Consider the following 9,567-nt stretch of genomic DNA (forward strand, 5'->3'; position numbering starts at 1 on the left):
CCGACGGAATCGAACTCGCAACGGACGGCTCGGAATCGGTGCGGTGCGTGAGGGAATCATTTGTCTAAAAATTCCCACATCACCCATTAAAATCGACGATCCACCCGAACGTGATTCGCGCATCGTTGCGACCGTTACGATTCGAGGGGGGGGGGGGGAGGGAAGTATTAAATGGAACCATAATTAAGAATGTTAATTAAAAATATATTATTCGCCGTTCGGTTTCGGGGACGCCATTACCAGACCGGGGCAGAAATCCGAAAGTGTCGTCCCCGTTGGGAATGGCAAGGAGGACAAAAGTTCAAACTCCACACCGACCAAGGCAAGGGTTGGGAAATTGGATTCAGACTCACACACACACATGTGATGTAACTGGAAGTGGGTGACATGTGTGGCGAAAAAGAGAGCAATCCGGTGTCCTGGAGACACGGTGGTCTAGATGGGTGATTGAACCGAACCGGGCCAACGTCTTGCGGAGGATGTGGTTCTTGGCCCTGGATCGTGCTCGTGTGTGTGCGTGTGTGAAGCAATTTGAAAGAATTGCTTGGGAAAAGGAATGTTAAAGAAATGCCAGAAATTGGATAAAACTTAAAGAGATTTTTATTTACTTGTCATTTCATCAGATTTTTCCATTTCTTTTTAATTAGATGTTATTAGTTTATTTATCACATATAAGTCTACTACTACTAAGACTGCTCAGTGTTCGATAGAACTTTCTTTCTTTTTATTTCTTTCCTTTTTCTTTCTCTCTATCTATTTCGCCTTTTCTAAACATTTTTGCTGAATCTTTTTTTTTCTACTTCTTTAACTTGTTCCACTCTCTTTTTTGTTTCTTAGGTGTATTTTTCTTTGTTTATTGTTTTGTTTAACAACTTTTTGTTTATAAGTTTGAACAGTTCGATTATTATCATTTTTTAAACGATTTTATTCACTTACATAGAATGGCTCAATGCCGTATTTTGAAGTTCTTTTACTAAGTGGCTTATAAATTGTTCGTTGTTCCATCAACTCATCCAGAGATTGATAGTCCGTGGTGTACTAGAAAGATAGCCGAAGTCCATGGGACCATGGCACCTCGCTCGGGCTGTGATGTTGGAACTTATCTTAGATCTTAACTTATAATGTTGGAATTTTTTTTTTTAACACTCAGTTTGCGGTATCCATCCCATTCGGACCGTTTACCAGTAGGTAGGACAAACTATCCAATTACCGGTATAATCAAGTCAACGATATATTCTAGGTTCTAGCGCAACAGGGGGAGAAGATGTGTAAAATTATTAATCTTTGTCTTCATATTATCAACATTTGGCATGATCAATAGATTGTCAAATACAAAGTTTTTCAAAACTGTTTCGAACCTACCCGTTGGGTCCATTAATTTTCTTCCACGAAAAGGACGCTTAAAAATCAAACCCGCTTAACCCGCTCCACTGCCCCATTTCCATCCATCGCCCAAATGTATTCAAACACTCATTACTCTCTCATGCGAAGCTCGTACAGCGGTCGATAAGAACAAAAAGCACTCCTCACAGCTATGGCAATAAATTACGCGCTGCGAAAACTGGGCGCCCCCATATACAGTCCATAAAAGTCGCAGGCAAACAAAAGACCACCAGGACCGTCAGCTACGTGTGAGTTAATTTAAAGAAACTTCACTCCCGCGTAACCTCTTCGTTGTCCTTGTCAGCCCACGGTAGGATTATATCCTTTTTTCGCTTGGCCATCACACTCGCTCGCACGCACGTACGGACACATAAATCGTCCTGGTGGTGGACGGCCTCCCGAAAAACGTTCGTCATTGGTTTTCGGGTGCTCGGTTCCGGGATCCCGCTTTTCGAGAGTTTCGTCCCCAATTGAGAGTGTGTGTGTCGGTGTGTGGCTTCGTTCGCATGTGACCGGTCCTGCGGTGCGGACCTGTCCTGATCGAAGAATTTATCGTGCCCACGTATGTATATGTACACGCGTACCGTCGTATGTACATCGGTCGCATTGGAGCTTAAACACATAAAGTACAATTAATCGCGAGGGTGCTACCAGGGTGCGAACCAACGGACTGTGGGATAAAATCGAAGGGTTTTGCTCTCCAACGGAATGGTCCTAACCACCGCCCCCCCACTTGTTTCCTTTTTCCTGGCACGGCTGGAAGGGGCCTGAATGGACTGTAGTGTGTCCTCCCACTCGCACGTTGGCGAAAATGGCATTAACCCTAACGGACGGAACGGAACTGTCCAAATGCTGCTCGAGCGATAGCCAAACACGACAAGCGAAAGCCCTTTATCGCAGTGTGCCCTGTGCCAGCAGTGTTTTCGTTGCCATGGAGCTCACATCCTGCGAAAAGGGGGATTCTGTACGATTGGACGACCCAAAGCAGCCACGGGAAGCAGCAGAGAAGCATTAAGAAATATGTCCTCGCGAAAGAGATGGAGCATGTGTGTGACGAAACGAGACAGAGCGTGTGTGAGAGTAATAGCGCCACGTGCTTTATCTTCCATCTCGTGCGCACCGAATGTTGACGCTTTTCTGCTGTGCTCGGTGTGTTTTGCCATGGTAACGTCGAATATAATGTATGCTCATATCGGCACCCCCGAAACCGATCGTCGTCGTCGTTCGCGGACGGTTCCAGCAGCATCACCAGCATATCCTTTCGCATTCGCATCGTTTCGTTTGGTTCGATGCTGGGGTCGTTTTTCTCGCTTGCCGTATGGGGCCAAGGCATTTGCATCTGAGGATGAGGAAAAACCTTTACCTTTCTCGCTTCTGTACGCGCGCACTTTCTCCTCGACCGCGGACCGAGAACTCCTTCGGCCACGGTCATGCCGCGTTCATTCTATTTGTGCCGACGTAAGCACTGGTTGGTACGGCGTCCACCGGTTCGTCCTTTGGGCAGATAGATGGGGTGATTGAAAAGTTCTGAGAATGAAGGGAGGAAAGTATGAGAGAAAAATTAGAAAATTTTGAAGGTTTGGCTAAAGATTGTTCTAGGAGCTTCGGAAAAAATCTTTACGTAATTTAACCTCATTGAATCCAAAAAAGAGCTCTCAATTACATGCTGTTTTTGGGTTATATGGTATACCTTTTCAACAACCTTGGATGAATAAATGGCTTACTGTTTAATACTTTTTACGAGTATACTGATTTTCAAACCATACTGTTGCCAAGTTGCTTCTTAGTAAAAAGCCCTTGCTGAGAGTAATCACCGAGATTCGATCCACGATCTTCGGGTGCATAAGACCAAGCGCCGAAGCACGATACTGTAACGTGCTCTTATGTGGCTGGACGATTTGAGCTACATTTAAATTATGGAGCACTATAAAAAGTGATTTCATTTTCCGAAATTAAATTTCCATACGATTTAAGGTAAAGAAATTTATTTATCGTCCCTTCATCAAAAGACCTACGATCCAAACCCTTATCAATCCTCCGATAACACACGACGTGAAGGATGTGAAGCATTGGTTTTCGTGACAAGCACCGCCGAGAGGAAGGGCAGTTGGCCCAGAGAGGTGCGGCGGAGGATTACTGGAGTTAAAGACCATTGGGGAGGGGGGTGGGTGGTCCCCATTATGTGCGTGCTTCTTTTCGGCGCTGGTAATACATACACGCTGCCGTTATGTGGACGGCATGCGATAGCGGACGACGACGGTTCCACGGACGGCCGTTGCCATGGCGACCGGAATAATCGGACCGGGTCGCACCCGGTCGGCGGGAGCCCGAGCCGAGCAAAACAAGATGGCCGTGCTCGGTCGGTGTCACGTGATGGTGCTGTTCGGCGGTGTCGGACCAAGGGGTGTCGGGGGTTTCGGCCAGGTTCCGTCCCGTATCGGACGTTCGGGGCTTTTCGGGTTTCGGTCATATGAAGAATGGGTTGTCCTTTGCGATTGAGTGGAAGTGCCTGTGTGTGGGTGCTTGTTTTGTGTGCTGGGTGACTGTTTTATGTGTGCCGATGTGTGTTCGATGGCGTGGAACGGTAAACGGAGCACACTCGGGACGACGCGTTGGAATGTTTAATATGTGCGATGTGTTTTCTCGCGCGCGTATGAAGTGGGTGTGGGTGATACATAAAACAGAAGGGAGGGGGGTTGGGTGAAAGGGGGTAGGATGTGGATGCGATGTCCTTTGGCTATTGCTATGGCCACCCTGGAGAGCGGTGCAGGGGCAGAGAGTTCGGAACGAGTTCCAGTTTGATGCTCCGGCGTAATAATGATGAGGAAAATGATTGTACTTGACATTCCGTCTCGCTGCGCTGTGGTACGTTCTGCTGTTGTTAAATTCAACCATAACGAACGAAAATAACCATACCATGACGACGACGACAACGACATCCATGGCGCACTGTTACGCTTGGCCAGTCGCTTAGGAAACGGACTTTACTTATTTTCCAACATTTTCTCTCCCAACGGAACCCCCATTCCATGGCGCAGGAGGAACGATTTGAATGAACTAATGGAGCAGCAAAACATAAACTATACCGGAAACGATCGTCACACGGCCGTACGGCACGGTTTCCCTCGTACGTGACTGAATGCGCGTGCATGCGTCCACCAACCCTCCACCACACTGGCCTGGGATTATTTTCCACTAGAGCACTCTTATCAATATATATATTTGCCGTGCATGCATTGTCGAGAAAGGATTTTTCTAACGAGTCTCCGCACTGGCAAACCAATTAGTGATGCAATGAAAGGAGGACCGAGCTACCGAAAAAGGCAGGCTACAATACCGCTGCTCGCGAGGACACTTATTGTGCTGGAGGTTTAGTTGCATAAATCCGCTTAGAATGAGTTGCGAAACTCAATGGGAAAAGAATCGCTTCTCGCCAACGGTGGATATCAGGGCGACGACGACGACGAAATTGTATTGTGACAAATAATTGGCTTCGGCTAGAATGGCGGTGCATCAAGCCGCGTCAAGCCATATGAACGGTTTAATTGAGTAACAATATTTTGTGGGAAAAGGAAAACAGTTGTATGGAAACGATTATGATCATTACGACATGACAAATAATTTTGAAACTAGAGAAGCGAGCTCTCAACGCATGTAGAGAGCTTCCATAATTATATTTCTTAACAATCTATTAGCAAAGAAAAGAGACGCTTCGTGGAAAAAGAGATAAATTTCTTATTGTTGAAGTCATCAATGTCTAAAAAATTATTCCAGTAGTTAAGAACCAATAAAAAAAAAGATTCCAAAAGGAAACCAAAAGGAAAAATACACATAAACTCAATTAAGTATGTTAAAAGAAAACCTTTAGAAAGGGATAAAACACTTAAGAGAAAGGGAAAGAAGAGACGATAAAGTTGAAAATAAAAATTGGAGTATTATGAAATTGTGCTTTTAAGCATTAAATTGGTAATTTAGTATCAATTTATTGAACAATTCTCGATAGTATTGGCAAAGCTACCCTTTCTCTGATTCTCTTCCTTATTGTTTAGTTTATTTTTAATACCTCTCGAAGATTTTAAGTCCTCCTCTTTGAGGGACTTCTTTGGATGAGTTTCGATACACGGCATTTAAGATGACAGTTGATGGAACTAAAAAATACTGCATTTGATTCTAAATTTTTCCAACTGTTGCTTTAGTTTATATACATAATCCAAACAGTGAATCTCAAGAGAAATATGTCCATTTTCCCATTGGTAATCGTTATCAACCGTTTGCAAAGAAGCGCAAAGGTATAAATTATATCCGATTTGCTTCGCATTATAGAACTGTTGTGCCATTACTCGATTTTATCGAGTAGTTGTACAACCAATCGGAACGTTCGGAATCGTTTCGAGGGAAGCAGAAAGCAAACATCCCTCATCAACTACCACGTACCGGTCAGGCAGCTAGCCGAGGGTGAATCCACAACGCACAGGAAGGGGTCAACGTTTGCACCCTCGCAAATTTAGTTCTTCTTCTGCCTGTTGGAAAAAAACCCCATATCTGCCATTTGTCTTGCTTTGGTGAAAAATTCAGCAGGGACATTGGCGACCATTTTGCCCCCGCGCTTCGCCCTCCCTCGTTCGATACATGTATCCGTTCTGTCGCACCCTTCGCAGAAAAGGTTGGCGTTTCGCAAAGGTGAAAGAAATGGATGATTTTAGCAAACGGATAAGACAGATGAGCAGGAGGCATGGGTTGCAAATCGCGAAGTTACGCTCCGGTCCCGATAAGTCCTGCGGGACTCGCCCGTGGACATATAGCAAAACTCTTATCCGCAGCACAGGGCGAAAGAAGAAAAAAAAAAACGCAAATGATGTGTCCCATTCGCCCAACCCTCAACTGCGTACGCTTCCCCCCGGACGCTTATCGCACAAGTCTGGCCGTGAGAAGGATGGTCCAGCGGTGGGATGGCACGGAGATGGCGAACGGAACAGCACATTCAACTCAGCCGTACTGGCGCATAAATATTTCATGCTTGCACGATTTTTACTTCGTCAAACGCAGATAAAACGCGAATCCAGGAAAAACATAAAATATAAATAGCTTCCGAATCCGGCACGCGGAGACAAAGACCATCGGAAGGTTTTTTTTGCTCTTCCGGATGCGTACCGACGTACAAGAAACAGGGGCCCACGGATGCGTGACTGCTTGGACCTTTTCCTTTTGGTAGCTAGGTCGCCGGAACTCGCGAGCCCTGGAGGGGTAGACAGAGGTGCAGAGTCTCGGCACGGGAAGATGAAAGTCTTTTGTAGTCGGGGTAGCCTTCAGCTCGTCAGCGCGTCAAACCCGGATCGAGTGCCCATACTCCCTGGCTCGGGCCGATCTGACATATGTGGGTATTCCTGCCGCTGCCACAAAGAAATCTCCGTAACCGTAACGCGGCGCATTCCGTTTGATGCGCTCCCTTCTTAGTGGGATTTCAATCAAATGTTTTCTATTTCTTTTACCGTGTCTCTGGTTCGCTCCCTCTGCTGGCAGGATTAAGATTCGTTCTCGTACGACGCTTCCCAGTAGGATCGTCTTCAGAAGTCAAACACTTCCTCGTACGGTTCCACCATCACATGTCACTTTCGGGATGCTCCCGTGAGATTTCTCCTCCCTTGCAACCCCACCTCCCCCCCCCCCCCCTCTTCACTGCCATTTGAAGGACAAGCGCCAATCCGGAAAAAGGTGTCAAATGGCGGAACGTGGAATGAAAATCGAAACCTCGTTCGTGCCCCGCGTCAAGTGCGAGAAATGTGTGCCAATGTGTGTGTGTGTGCAGACACATGCCGCCATGGGAAGGAGGTTTTGCGTAATGAAAATCACTTCGATCCGGGTGGGATGAGCGGGCGTGTGAGTGCAGTTTTTCCTTCCGTTACGCTCCAGTCCGGGGCGGGTTGTTTATTTGCTCGATTAGATCGCTGGCAGCTATCCAATAGAGCAAATGAATTCTGGGTATTGTTGGTAGAGCGCAGGAATTTATGTTCGCAGCGGTGCACTGAGTGCTCGGTTGAAAAGGAGCTGTGTTTCTGTGCGTTTTTTTGCCTTCCCTTTTTGTTGCTGTTTTCACAAACACACACACACACTGTGCTTATGAACCGTAGTAGTGTTGGGGGGGTTGCGATGTGTTTCGTTTACTTGAAGGATGTTTATTAAGCGCAACCAGTTGAAAGCAATAAACATGCCTGCTGCCTGGTTTGCCTCGTATGAGTGAAAGTAACGTGTGAGGCTTAGCACGATCACAATAAGGGGAATCGGATCTTGTTCAATCTGCGTTCTTGCTTAACGGCTCACTAGGTAATTTTTGTCTTATTCAATACCTTACTACTAGGGTCCGTTTTGAGTGACTTGGCTGTGGTAAGGATTTATAGAGTAATATGTAAGAGGTACCTTAAAATTATCCTCATTTGAAGTTCAACCTTTTCTTAATAGTTTAGTGCGTAGTATCATAGTTACACATGAGGACCGGGGATCAAATCCCATGCAAACCGTTCCCCGAGTTGAGGATTATCAATCCAACTAACATCAATGAGCCTTTTAATTCTTTAGATGGCTGGCATTACATAGCAGATAATTAAGCCATGGAAGAGGTCTGGACACTAATAAAGGGAAATTTTGTGAAGCTGGAGCAAGTAACAGCAAACCTAGATAACAGCATGAACAAAATAATATGCAAAAAAGGATACGTGACAGGATTTGAATTTTAAACCTAGAGTTGGGCTCTTCATGTCTCCAATCGAACCATGGAGTGAAAGAATCAAAGCCTCAAAATACCCCAGGAAAGGTCTGATAATTCCTTCTTGTTTACCATCAATTCATTTTATTAGAAAACTCTACACTATTCGCCCTGTACTCTGGACTTAGACATCATCATATGATTCACATGTTTAGGACAATGTTCTGGGCGATAAGGTATTCGAGGAAGAAGAAGGCATTGAAAAATGACCGAATTCTATAACTATCTATGTAGTTCTTATTGCAACCCACAAACCATACAAGATTTAATTCCCAATTTACCAAGAGACCTCAGCATGTTTTTGCTTGGTTTTCTAAAGGACCTCAAAGGAACCCCCGCGGGGAATCCAGACTGCACATTAAAACAATGCCTCCTCATTAGACGAGAAAATGAATTTTAATCTCCGTTAAATGCATATCGCCCTCCCGCGGAGATACACGGCAGAAGTCTGATCCGTTTGATTGATATTCAATGGGGAGGTTTTGGACAGGCCTAAAGAGGCCCACTCCCCTCCCCACCGGGCTTGATGGTTACTGGTGAGAAAAATAATTCCAAACACACACACGCACACACACACACACACACACACACGGAGGGTTCCAAACATTCCACACAAAACACTTTCTTCCACTTTGACTGGTACGGGGTGGAAAAATTGCATACTTCTTCCTCTTCCGAGTGTGCGAACCGACACTTCCTTCGCAGCACCGTTGCACTTTTCCGATGGAAAGGAATTCGATCCCTGATCAACATTGCTGTGGCAAGACGAGGGACCGGTGCGAAACAAAACACTGTCTTGGCATGCCTGGACGAACATTCTCGGCTCGTCCTTTTGTTCGTGCGAAGAGCGCAGAGAAAAAAAAGGGGTAACTAGGTATTCGGACGCCCTAAGGGTATTACGGTCCGAATACCTGAGCTAAGGATGCTGTTGCCGCACAGCAAGCGCAAATCAGCAAATCGGAATCGGCGCCAGCGTAAAATGTAAAAGTGTACGCAAATAAATCCAACCCTTCCCATTAATAATAATTCTTCGGTCTCGGTCGGTCCCGAAACGCAGGGGTCCACGCGATTCGCATGCGGACGTGACTTATGATGAAGTTCCAGTAACCGAAAACACAACCAAGCCAACAACTATAACTGTGAATCCTTTTTTTTTTATTCTGGAATCGTCCCTCGGTGAGCCTGTTGTGTCTACGCTTTTTTTTGTTGTGTCCCAAAATCACACGATACGCAAATCTATTAATCAGTAGCATGAAGCTGCCATGCTAGAGAGAAGAAAAAAAACCGAGGTACGAACAGAAAACCACGCGATCGAGGGATATAGAACGGATAAAGGGAGCTCAGCAACCGAAATCAGCATACACGGGGCTCGCGAACCCTTTTCCGGCCGGATTCGATTACGGTTCGCATATGCGTTCCAGTTG

Source organism: Anopheles stephensi, chromosome 2 (genome assembly GCF_013141755.1).
Source record: "Anopheles stephensi strain Indian chromosome 2, UCI_ANSTEP_V1.0, whole genome shotgun sequence".
Classification (NCBI taxonomy): Eukaryota; Metazoa; Arthropoda; class Insecta; order Diptera; family Culicidae; genus Anopheles; species Anopheles stephensi.